This window comes from Lathyrus oleraceus, chromosome 1, assembly GCF_024323335.1.
Source record: "Lathyrus oleraceus cultivar Zhongwan6 chromosome 1, CAAS_Psat_ZW6_1.0, whole genome shotgun sequence".
NCBI classification, from domain to species: Eukaryota; Viridiplantae; Streptophyta; class Magnoliopsida; order Fabales; family Fabaceae; genus Lathyrus; species Lathyrus oleraceus.
The window spans coordinates 127,900,397-127,914,640 of record NC_066579.1 but is presented as its reverse complement, the minus strand read 5'-3'; positions in this window follow the sequence as shown (position 1 = coordinate 127,914,640).

Sequence of the window (14,244 nt, the reverse complement as noted above, 5' to 3'; positions counted from 1 at the left end):
TGTGTACGCAGAGATCTTGCGGACAAAAGCTTGGAGGTGAGTCTCAGGACAGGAACTCCCATTATAACGGTCAAACGTGGGCGCTTTAAACTTCTGTGGGATCACAATCCCCTCAACAAGCCCCATATTAGACATATTGATCATCCCGGGAGTGGCATAACTTTCCAGCACCTTAATCTTCTCAACCAACAGCTGAATCTCCTTGCTTTGAGGTTGGACCCCATACTGACCCAAAGGCTCATTATGCATTGAAAACTGGTCTGCTTCCCTGTCTTCCTCTCGGTCCTCATCAAACCCGTAAAATGGAGGCAACAGACCGTCCTTCATATTCTGCCCCAGACCGGGCCCAGGTTGACCACCAGCACCAAAACCAGCAGCATTATTTACAACACCAACAGTTGTCCTTTTACCACCGTCACGAGACCCCAGCCCCTGGTTGGAGACACCATCCAGGTTTACACCACTGTTTGCTGCAGAAGCCCGCTCGAGCTTTTCAACCTTGTCTGCTAGAGCTTTCTGACCAACCGCAAAGCCTTGCATGATGTTGATCAGCTCATTCATTTTATCTTTCAGCTCGAGAATATCTGTGTTGGGAAGATCCATGAGTCTAGGAGTATTGCGTCTGGTGAAGTATCTGTGAGGACGAGTTGAGTGCAAAGGTACAGTTCTGCGAGCACGAGCAATGATTCCTGAAACAATCAAGCACGTTAGCAACAGAAACCTGCAAAATAAAACACAAGTTATTATGATCAATGCATGGATGCAGTGTTTATCCATATGAAGGACACTTTGTCTCTTAATCCTGGCATCATCGAGACAAATAATAATCCGGCATCAATATTTTGATAATCAGCATTTGATTCCATTGTGCAGATCGGAGATATGTGATTTAGCATGATACCCCCAACCATGTGTGTGCTTGTGTGAGTGCATACGGTAAAGCAAATAAAGCTCGAAGATCAATCACTGAATGAAAAATAACCATCACATAGCAAAGTGCACAATAAGTGCCATAGTCATACATCAAATCAGATACAAATCTCCAGAATCAGGAAAGAAATACAAGCAAAATGAATTCCGTCAACAAGCCTGACGGTAATCCAATACAAATGAAAAAGCTAGCCTGATGAGGGTCCCACAGATGGCCCTATCTCATCTTCCATCCTTGCGAACTCTGCGGCGAACCTGAGCTCTGTATTCTCCTGCTGTAATCTCCCCACTTCCTTTTGATGAATCTTCATCTGCCTGAAGTAATGATCTCTCTCAGCAATGTAATGATCTCTCTCGGCGATGATCTTCATGCTTTCTGTCTCCTTAACCTTCAGCTTGGCTTCCCACTCAGCGACGAGAACTCGGACTCTGTCGTCCCTCTGATCCCTCACGAGAATCTGCCTCCGCTTCTCATCTTCAATGACTTTTGAAGCTCTGGCTAGTTTCTCCTTAGTGATGTCGTGCTCTCTGGTAGATGAAGCTAAGGCTTGACTGACCTTCCCATAGTAGGCAGTATCCATCTCAAAGCGCTGTGCTTCCAAGGCATGTCGCTTGTCTTGATCTTCCATCTTCACTTTGATCTCCTGGTTAGCTATCTGAAACCGAGCAACAGTCATCTCCAATTCCGCTTTCTCTGCAAGCAGCTGATCTCTGGCTCTCTTCATCTCGAGGAATTCTTCCATACTGACAGAAGAACTTGGACCCTCAATCATAGGACACCCAGGATCACCTCCCGGAAATGGTAAATGTGTGATCTCGATCCTCTTCCGAAGCCAATCATCAAATAGAGGAAAATACCGGCTATTGACCTTGCCATAAGGAACCTTACCCTTTCGCTGAATGTCGCGCCACTCATCCAATACTTGCCTCAGCTTGGCCTGATTGCCCTCAATCGGAAAGTAAAAGGACTCCTGGATCTCTCGTCCAAGAGGAGGACCCTCTACAGCAAACCCCATCTGTCTCCTGAGAAGCACCGGGTTGTAATTGATGCAACCCTGAACTCCTGCAAGAGGCACATTGGGAAGACTCCCACAACTGTATATAAAATCACGGCCAGCCATACCATTATGAGTCCATGCTATATCATCAACCCGCAAACCCATCAATCTGAAGGACCACTTGACCGAAGGATCAAGATGAGCAAAAGCACCTCTAGAAGGCAAATACCCCATAAACCACCTGAACAGCAACTGAGCACAGCACCGGATCAAACCACCACGCCGCTTCTCGTTTCTGTTATGAACCGAGTAATAGACATCTCCAATCAGAGTAGGAATAGGGTTCCTCTGTATGAACAATCTGATAGCATTATGGTCCACAAAGTTCTTCTGATTAGGAAACAGAATAATCCCATAAATGCTCACAGCAACCAGAGCGCAAACCGTCTTCCAATTACCCATAGCGGCATGCTCCTTGGCATTAGCTTCCAAGAAACTCAAATGAAATCCAGGTAATTTCCCCTTTTCCTTCAAACCCTCCTTGATCATTTCCGGACTCAAATAAAGAGCACGGGAAATCCCAAGGACATCAGGCTCCACCCTAGTAACATGGAAAGGAATCTGATCACGGATCTGCATACCCAGAATGTTGGCATAATCCTCCATCAGAGGCCCCAACAAATAATCTGGAAATACAAAGCATCTCAGCCTCGGGTCATAAAACTGGAGAAGTGTATGAATGGCGCTCCTGTCACTGTCAGTGAGTCTGAAAACCATCTTCAGGATACTACCGTATGACTCTCTAAACATCCCCACATGGTCGGGTGTAATCAATGCTATCATCTCCTTCAGCACACCAATCTCTGGATCAAGGAAACTATAAACAACATCAGGCTTCAAACGGGTCCTCATCTCTGAGCAGAAATCTCTTAACCAGAATCTCGATCCAAAATGTCCCTGCATATGGGTAAACATGTATTAGATGCAGGTAAATGCAAAATGTAATGATGCTGATGAATGAATGCAATGCATTGCCATCCTCCAAGCCGTCTGATCATCTGTTGCTCTGAACCACGGCCCGGATCTCTGAACTGATCACAACCATCTGAGGGAATATGTAACCACAAATCCAACTCAAGGGTTCCGAAATAAACGGAAGACAGATACATCATCATCATCATCAACAATCTCCGAACAGATACCCATAACCATCTCTGAATCGGCCCGGGGAATCCCGAAATAAACGGATCCCCACTGATAAATAACACGGACAGCACTCCGGCGTCTCGGCAATAAATGACCATAAATCCGACTTATAAATAGGACTCTGATCAACTGAACCATTAGTCACCATCAAAGTCACCATCTGAACATGCATCTGAAAGAATCACCCTCCCCTCACAGGTAAATTCTAATCAGGTCACCCTAAGGCGGATAATAGTCTCGACAATCGGGCAAAGATACTCAATGGGTTTGCCCTTTCGGGTGTGCCACTGTAGCTCTCCTGAGAACGTCTAAACCAAAGATCCGGGAAATGATCGGTCACCAGAGTCAACAGCTCAAATGAAGTAACTCAACCAAAGTGGATACTCCACAGAGGCAAGCACTATCAAATGAACCTCGTCCGGCTTGTGGTACATCACGTTGCCAGGCACATGTTGACCTAACATGAAGGAGGCAACATGAGACCACACTAATCCTAGGTGTACACTCGGGCCTGGGTTTTAGCCCCACTCAGAACACCCACCCCAAAACAGAGGAAACACCTGCACAGAGGACGGCAACATGATAGTATGATGCATGCAAATATTTATGCAAATATATACACAGGTTAGAATAATAAATGCCATAAATAAAGCAACACAAGCAACCTAAACTATCCTAGAACGCTAGGAGAGACTCGCTTAGGGAAGATGGACCAGCACAGGTCAACATCTATCATGACTCCCCAGCAGAGTCGCCAGCTGTCGCATCCGCGAAAAACAACCGGCGGGCTAAAACCAAAAACAGAACACAGAGCCGCCACTGCGCGTTATTTATCCCAAAATAGGGAAAGGAAACGCTCAGAGAAACCTGGAAAAAGCATGGTCTCGCGACCAAAGAGAAAGGGTAAGGGAGTCGGTTACGCAAGGGGAAGGTATTAGCACCCCTCACGTCCGTCGTACTCGACGGGATCCACGTTCTAAGAAAGAAAAGGTTGCTAAACATCACACACACACACACACAGGGAACGCAGGTGGGGTTAAGAGAAGGGAGCTCGATAGGACATCGCATCCTATGCCTACATATCTCGTCTGGAACGAGAATCAGAGCTACTGTAGTTCGGGTCACGCACGCCAAACAAGACACACACACCCACAGGCAAACCTGGAACCCGACAACCACTCGATGGAATTACGTCAGCTTCCGAACCAAACGAACACAATCAGGATACGTACAGCCAATCGCTGGGCTTACGTCCATATCCTGACACACAAGAAGATAACAAGCAAACACACACAAAAAAGAAAAAAAAGTGCCCGGAGAGACCTCGCACGGTCTCCTGCCTACATACCTCGTCTGGAACGAGGATCAGGGCGATGTAGTTCCCCTGAAAGGGAAAGAAATTCTAGCCAGAAACCAAGGGAAGACACACTACCAGGGAGCTGTACTCGAGCCTAGTGTTATCATGCATCATTGCCCTATGTTGTGGTTTCTACCTACTTGCACAACTGCAAGCTAATCCTATCCAGGAAGAAAGCAAGCATACAAGCATACAAGCAAACAGAGCAAACAAATATTCACAAAGCACACACTATAACCAGTCAAGTGAGGCTCAAACAATGGGTTTGACTGCCGAAGCAAGTCATCTGTACATGGGTAGTGTTCGCTCTTAACCTTGCCATTGCGAGGCTAAGGTGAAGCAGATGAAAGGTGAGTGAAGATTAGACTTCACAGCTCTTATCCCTGACCAGGGAGAGCTTCAGACAAAGGAGCGTGGGTCCAGAATGGAGGGACCCTTCTACGCTCAAGACTCTGACACAACTGTACAAAGTACAAGATCTTGGGTTTGTGTCCCAATGCATCAACACACAGCCGTGTGAGCAGAGGGACGACTCAACAGAATAGTGGGGGATAGATTGCATATCCCTTTGATCCACCAATTGCCTCATAGAGGTCTTTACCTGCTTGGGCACAAATGTAAACAACCACAAACATCGCCTCTTAAGGAGGACTTCAGACAGTTGCCTGGCCAAATAACAGGCCAGGTCTTCCAGACTACATGAAGAATATAAGTCCTACCTCAATTGGTTTAAAAACCAAGCAGCAGCAAGCAAGTTCTTAAAGAACTGTAAGCGACTAAATGTACCTGAAATCAATCAAGTATCATCAGTACTCAGACAAACCAACAATAAACAGCAAAAGTCAATCTATACAGACAACACAAGTTAATGCACATAAGTGCAAGCTATAATCCCAAGCTCAAGCTTTAATCCCTACAACACAAAGTCAAGTTAGTTCATAAACATCAACCAAACTCAATTCAAATTGCCTTGAAGCAATCTCCTTAAGCATTGTGCCTTTCATCCTGAAAATCCAAACCAAATGTGAGAAACTAGACCACTAGGCCAAGCCTAGGGTCCAAAGGGGATAAAAAATCCTAAACAGCAAGTGCAAACCAACCAAAATCACATTCCAACAAATTAAAAGCAAATGCAATTGGTCCCATTCTCATATCCATCACCATTATCATTTCATGCACAATTTAACATCAATCATGTAATTTGCAACTTCAATTAACCAAACAGAACTATCTCACTCAAATCCATATCAAAACAATTCAATTAATTCCACAAAAATTCACACCTAAACAGGACACATTCAATGTATAGCATGTCAATTTTCAGCTCAATTGGACAAAAGAAAGTAGGTCAATGAAAATCAAGAAATCCAGACACAATTATACAAGCCAATTCAAGACATTCAAACAAGCATCATCTTCAATAAATCATAAAACAGTGACAACATATTAGAAATGAATGGGATCAAAACCATGATGTCCTATAATGTGTCTAGAATGCTCATGTCAAATTTCATCTTCATCCAATATCATATGAGAATTTCACAAACAAAATGCCAACATGTGTCACACAAGGTTACCAAATGAGCACACAGAGAAGAAAACTATCAATCAATTAGAAAATGACATCCAAAAATTCCAGAAAAAATCACATGTTATCTTGACATATCAATGATCATTCATGCAAAAAATTGGAGCAATTCAACAATCCTAGGTCATGCAAATAAAATCAGAAAGTTGACCTAACTTGGTGTAACACAAATTGTCACACCTCTATTCAAAAAATCATATCTCCATCACCAAGTATCCAAAAATCATAAACTTTACATGGAAATCACCATCAACATGTCCAGAATAAGCACAAAAATTTTCATTCATTTCTTTGGAAGTATGAGCATTTCATGAAGGATATGGTGAAACATGTAAAAATGTACACATGAACAAAATCAATAGGCCAATTAAATTTCCACACGTGCAAAAATTTCACAAAAATCATCATAAAATTCTACACATTATCATGAGTATGGTACAAAAAATTTCACAAAAATTGGATGAGTTTTGAGTGGGTTATCAATTTTTTAAGTTCACATAACAAAAAGAAATAATCAAAAGAAAAAGGAATGAAATAAATATTAATTTAACTGAAGCAGTGGCATTTTTGCAATTTTTAACACATCAGCCAAAACGACGTCGCTTCGAAAAGAAGCTTTGGCGCGTTATGATTGGATAGCAGGCGCGGCAAACAGTTTATTCAAATGAGGCAAGGCATTTTATGGATCAAACAGCACATATTCATCGTCTTCTTCACAAATAATTTCCAGAAAATCAAAATCCATGAATCGCAACCAAAATCAACAAATTATAACCATTGGAACCGTATGAACACAAGGATCATGAATATGTAATCTATTTAATCTAATTCTCAACACAGCCACGGGATCGATCCAAAAAAGAAATGCATATCAAACTTCAAATCATGATTACACATTCAATAGTTTACCAAATCAAAAACCAATTACATCACGTTCATCTACGTTGCAAGCTCTACAAAAGCCCTAGCATAGTTTAAGAAATGAAGAGATTCGAAAATTAACCTTGTAGGTGAAGACAGTGGTTGTTCTTTGAGTTCTTGCACGCAATTACCAAAAACAGATGAAGATGAAGCTTTAGGAAGTTGATTGGAACTTGTATTTCAGCTCAAGCACGATCCAGATGTGAGAAATCTCCAAACTCCATTGTTGAGCATGATGTGAACAGTCACGAATCCAATGCTTTCTTGCTCCAAATCACCAAAACAGTTGAAGCTAAGGATCTATGGAAGATGAAGCAAAAGGAATTTCGCAAAATGATTGAGAATTGAAGAAGTTTGGATCAAGAGAAGTTTGATGAAGATTGAGGAGTTTTTGCACTTTTGGAGGGAAAGTTAGTTATGGATCTTGAAAATTGCAATTGTGATTTGCATTCTGTTACAATTAGGCTTAAATACTCATGCTTAATCACTTTGTTAATCTCAAATTAGCACAAATGAGTGAAATTAGCATAATGCCATTTTTCAAGTGTAAGGGCAAAAATGACTTTTCACATTAGGGCACATGACAGCTATGTGACAGCTCAGACTCCTTCTAATTATCATTTGGAATGTGTTGGCTTTGGTCTCATGTTGATTGGCCTTGTACAATTCATTTTCACTATGCTATGCCAAAATTGCATTTTAAGTGCAAGTTCAAAAGTAGCCTAGCCAAATATTGCATCTTGAAAACTCATGACAGTTCAAACCACTTCTAATTTGCATTTGTGATGTATTGCAAAAACTCCCATTCCAAAATTCCAAGTATTTCTCAAGTTGGACCATTTTGCCCTTGGATTTTAATTAGTGCACTTGAAAATTGACCTTTTGCATTGACCATTTTTGATGAATTTTGATTATGCACCATGAAAGTACATGTTAAATGGAGTTTGCTCATAAAAAGATCATCCAATTTGGACACTCCCTGTGAAAGTTATGCCCCTCTGATTATAGGCCTTTTTTGAAATTGAATGGACCATAACTTGCCAACCATACATGGGAATTTCAAGTTCTTGGACTTTTTGGAAAGGTGAGACCAAGATCTACAACTTTCATGTTGAAAAAATTTTCATTTGGAGCTTCCTTGGACATGTAAATTTGAGGTCAAAAACTTTCCATTTTTGGAAACTTCCATTACAAGTCACTTTCTATTTTTGGCAATTTTTGTTCTGACTTTATTTTCTCCATTCTTGAGCTTTGCAATGTCAAATAACACTTGTTCCAACATGAATGAAGTGTATCCAACTCTCTCCCACCTCCAAATCCATAAAATCAAGCACAGTTGACCACAGTTGACTTTTTCAACTGATAGATGAATTTGGCAATGCATTGATCAATCTGAGCCCCAATCCTCTGATGAAATGGCTCAAGGATGAACCCCTAGCCTCAATAAGCTCCATATAATCACATGATGATCCCCATATCCATCATAGACCCCATCTCCTTGCTATGCCCTGATTGGCCCAATGCAACTGATTAGGGTTGACCAGTGGTCAAAACCCTAATCTCAAGGTATCCTGATCAAACACTTGAACCTCTTGGCTGATATCAGAACCATGATGATGATGATGTACCACTTCAACCAAGATCTAGATCAATCCCCCTTAAGAATCATGAAACCCTAATTTGAATCACCATATCCTCAGATGATTGATGACCAGTCCAATGAAACCCTAGCTTGCACATGACCTCTTCATCTCCTGATCAAGACTTAAGAGGATGACTTGCACAATGTAACCACATGATATGCAATATGCAATGCCTAATGATCTAAAAATGATATGCAATATGTTAAGCTAGTCCCAAGAGAGGAGGGCAAATTTTGAGGTGTTACACATGCGTCCTGAAATGTCTGAGAAAATCAAAGCCGAGGTTATGAAACAATTTAACGCAGGTTTTCTGGCTGTTACTTCTTATCCGCAATGGGTTGCTAATGTGGTACCAGTGCCAAAGAAGGATGGTAAGGTGCGAATGTGTGTAGATTACAGAGATCTGAATAAAGCTAGTCCCAAAGACGACTTTCCACTCCCGCACGTTGATGTTCTGGTAGACAACACCGCTCAACACAAAGTATTCTCCTTCATGGATGGATTCTCGGGTTATAACCAGATTAAGATGGCACCTGAAGACATGGAGAAAACTACGTTTGTGACGCAATGGGGCACTTTCTGTTATAAAGTAATGCCCTTCGGTTTAAAAAACGTCGGGGCAACGTACCAGCGTGCTATGGTGGTTTTGTTCCATGATATGATTCATCATGAAATAGAGGTGTATGTGGATGACATGATAGCCAGATCTCATACTGAAGAAGAACATCTCGATCATTTATACAAATTGTTTGAGAGGTTGAAGAAATACAAGTTGAGATTGAACCCGAACAAATGCACCTTTGGAGTAAGATCCGGTAAACTCTTGGGATTTATTGTCAGTGGCAGAGGAATCGAGGTTGACCCGACCAAGGTGAGAGCTATCCAAGAAATGCCAGTTCCTCGTACAGATAAAGAAGTCAGAGGTTTCTTGGGACGTTTGAATTACATTGCCCGGTTTATTTCCCATTTGACCGCTACCTGCAAACCCATCTTCAAGTTACTGAGAAAAAGCCAAGAGATGATATGGAATGATGAATGTCAAGAAGCTTTTGACAAAATCAAGAAGTACCTCCAAGAACCTCCGATTCTGATGCCACCAGTTGAAGGAAGACCCCTAATTATGTATTTAACCGTGTTAGAAAATTCAATGGGGTGTGTGTTGGGGCAACATGACGAGTCTGGTCGAAAAGAGCATGCCATATACTACCTTAGCAAAAAGTTTACCGACTGTGAAACAAGATACTCACTGCTCGAGAGAACTTGTTGTGCTTTGGCCTGGGCTGCTCGCCGACTAAGACAGTACATGTTGAATCACACCACTTTATTGATTTCTAAGATGGACCCTATCAAATATATATTTGAGAAACCTGCCCTCTCCGGAAGAATAGCAAGATGGCAGATGATTTTAACAGAGTACGATATCCAATACACTACTCAGAAAGCAATCAAAGGAAGCGTGCTAGCTGATCATTTGGCTCATCAAGCGGTGGATGATTACCAATCTATGAATTTTGAGTTCCCAGATGAGGATGTCATGCTTGTCACTGATTATGAAGAACCTGGACCGGATGAAGGACCCGAACTGGGATCCCGACGGACCATGGTTTTTGATGGATCTTCTAATGCATTGGGCAATGGAGTTGGTGTTGTAATTATTTCTCCCAGGGGTTGCTACACGCCTTTCACTGCCAGACTATGTTTTGATTGTACCAATAATATGGCTGAATATGAAGCATGTATTTTGGGACTCAGAGCTGCTATAGACCTAAGAATCAAGTCTTTAAGTGTGTACGGAGACTCAGCCTTAGTAATCAGTTAAATCAAGGGAGAATGGGACACTAAACATCCGAATCTCATCCCTTATCGAGAGCGGGTGTTAACATTAATCCCATACTTTGAAGAAATTACATTCGAACATATTCCACGAGAAGAGAATCAATTGGCAGACGCATTGGCTACCATGTCATCTATGTTCAGAGTCAGATGGGACAATGAAGCTCCCATGATCACCATTAAACGATTAGATGAGCCAGCATACTGTTATGAACTTAATGCTGATGAAGTAGAAGAGAAACCTTGGTTCCACGAAGTAAAAAGATATTTAGAAGCTCAGGAATGCCCTGAAGGGGCATCCATCAATGACAGAAAATTTCTGAGGAAGTTCTCCGCTAAATTCTTTCTGAGTAATGGAGTATTATACAAACGTAATCATGATTCGACTCTGCTTCACTGTGTGGATAAAAAGGAAGCAGAAAAGATTATGGAAGACATGCATGACGGTATTTTTGGGACTCATTCTAGTGGACATACAATGGCCAAGAAGATTCTGAGGTCAGGGTATTATTGGTCTACCATGGAAGCTGATTGCCACCATCACTCCAGAACTTGTCACAAGTGCCATGTCTATGCGAATAAAGTACATGTGCCTCCTGCTCCATTGAACGTGTTGACAGCACCTTGGCCCTTTGCAATGTGGGGCATTGATATGATTGGAGAGATTAAACCTACTGCTTCTAATGGACATCGTTTCATTCTTGTTGCTATTGATTACTTTACAAAGTGGGTAGAGGCAGCCTCATTTGCTTCCGTCACCAAGAATGTGGTGGCACGATTCATCAAGAATAGTCTCATTTGTCGGTATGGCATCCCTGAAAGAATTATCACTGACAATGGTACTAATTTGAACAACAAGATGATTACTGAACTCTGCACGCGGTTCAACATAAAACACCATAACTCTTCTCCGTACCGGCCAAAGATGAATGGCGCCGTAGAAGCGGCTAATAAGAATATTAAGAAGATTATACAAAAGATGACAGCAACATACAAAGATTGGCATGAGATGTTACCGTTTGCTCTTCACGGTTATCGCACTTCAGTGCGCACTTCGACAGGGGCAACTCCGTTCTCTTTGGTCTATGGAATGGAAGCCGTTTTACCAGTGGAAGTTCAGATTCCCTCTCTAAGAATCATGAAAGAGGCTGGCTTAGATGAAGATGAATGGATTCAGACTCGACTCGATCAGATAAATTTGATTGATGAAAAGAGACTTGCGGCTGTTTGTCATGGGCAGATATATCAGAAGCGCATGACCCAGGCATTTAACAAAAAGGTCAAGAGACAGGTGTATCAAAGTGGCGATTTGGTGATCAAGCGTATCATTCTACCACAAGGTGATCCCAGAGGCAAATGGACTCCCACATACGAAGGGCCATTTGTAGTTAAGAGGGTATTCTCTGGTGGAGCCATGATACTTGCTACAATGGATGGCGAAGACTTCCCGCATCCCGTGAACGCAGACATAGTCAAAAAATACTACGCATAAAAGAGACCCGCTAGGTCGACGTACCTAGGCAAAAGTAAGGGCAACCCGGCGAACCAAAAGGGTTCGGGCAAAATTAGGGATAAACATATAAAAATGTACACCCGGCAAGTCGAAAACCTGAAAAGGCGGCTTGGGCAAAAAAGGGTATTCTGGTGGACTGAAAACCTGAAAAGGCGGTCCAGGCAAAAATTAGGGATTAAAAGCGTATGACCATGTCCCGTTCTCAGACAGCTTCATCCAAGTTCAAGGGACTGAACAAGCCAATCAATTCTATCCGACAGTAGGTGATGAGATGCTTGAAGACATAATGACAGTAGTGGAATTAAAATCAATAGGACTTTTTCTGCATAGCTTTCTCTTTGTTTTCTTGACAATTTCCTCTTACCAGGATTTCTGTCTCCTTGTACACAAATTGCCTGTTTATAGGCCCTCTTTCAAAATCAATACAATTTTATTTCAAAAAAATTCTGTTGTTTTACTTCCTCTGTTTTGTTTGCGTAAACGTCCATTGATTTAATTTGAATTAATATATGCATTTGAACATGACTGATGTTTACCAAAAATACATGCATAAAATAGCGATAGCGATTACTACAAGACTTCAGGATCGAGGAGAAGGTCTAACCATGCTTTCCAATGAATCCGTTGCTAATTCTATTCCCCAGCAAAGCCAGTTATTCCTCAGAAGCAATTGGCATTACTAGACAAATTGGTCGTCTCTTCCACCCCCAGCCGGGCTCTGTCGAATTTTTCTACCATCAGACAGAAATCAAATACCCCCAGCTCAGAAAGGGTCATCAGTACAAATATCTCCAACCAGAATATGGAGATTTATTTTTCCTTGGCTAAACTTTTCGGACGCATAATTCATGCATCATTCCACATCATATACATGCATGCAATGTTCGCATTTCTTTTCAGACGCATAATTCATTCATTACATCATTTCACAGCATACGCCTGCATACATTGTTCGCATTTAGTTTCAGAAGCATAAAACATCTCATACATCATGACATGGCATGAAGCTAACTTTATTTTTCAGGTTAATTATCCTCCTGATACAGTCAAAGTAAAGATCCATTCAGACGGATATCTCCATCGATTACATTCAAGATTCGAATACAGCTCTCGGATATAATCCATGTGACAAACTCTCTGATATCCTCCCAAGGGTGGCATCTCTAAGCCCACCCCAGATATTCATTGCAAATACAACAACAAATATTATCAGATACAACCTAACGTACGGTTCATTCTGATTCAGTTCAACATATGACTCCTTCAGCTCAGATGCGATCTAACGTACGATCCATTCTGACATTCTGCAACTCCAATACGGTCTAACATACGACCCATTTGGATTTTCAAATCCTCAGATACTGCCTAGCGTACGGTACATTCCGGGGTGTAGTCTAGCGTACGACTACTTTCTTCTTCAGATACAGCCTAGCGTACGGCTCATTCTGCAACTCCAATACGGTCTAACGTACGACCCATTTGGATTTTCAAATCCTCAGATACTGCCTAGCGTACGGTACATTCCGGGGTGTAGTCTAGCGTACGACTACTTTCTTCTTCAGATACAGCCTAACGTACGGCTCATTCTGCAACTCCAATACGGTCTAACATACGACCCATTTGGATTTTCAAATCCTCAGATACTGCCTAGCGTATGGTACATTCCGGGGTGTAGTCTAGCGTACGACTACTTTCTTCTTCAGATACAGCCTAACGTACGGCTCATTCTGCAACTCCAATACGGTCTAACGTACGACCCATTTGGATTTTCAAATCCTCAGATACTGCCTAGCGTATGGTACATTCCGGGGTGTAGTCTAGCGTACGACTACTTTCTTCTTCAGATACAGCCTAGCGTACGGCTCATTCTGCAACTCCAATACGGTCTAGCGTACGACCCATTTGGATTTTCAAATACTCAGATACGATCTAGCATGTGATCCATTCGGATCCCTTATCCCCAGCAGCGTATAACACACTCTGACTCCCCAGCGAAGTCGACAGCCTAATGGATAACTCACTATACGGTCTAGTGTATGACCCGGTATGACATCCATGTTTTCAGATATCGTCTAATGTACGACGAATTCTGAAGCTCTCATCATCAAACTTCCTGGATGGCATCTTTAAGCCCATCTCCATCAGGAATAACTTCTGATTGACAAGTGCAAAATTTTGGGGCATTCTAGTGTTTAATACTCTTCCACCTCCAGACCACGAATGGCGTACATACCATTCTAACTCTCTCGGTTCAA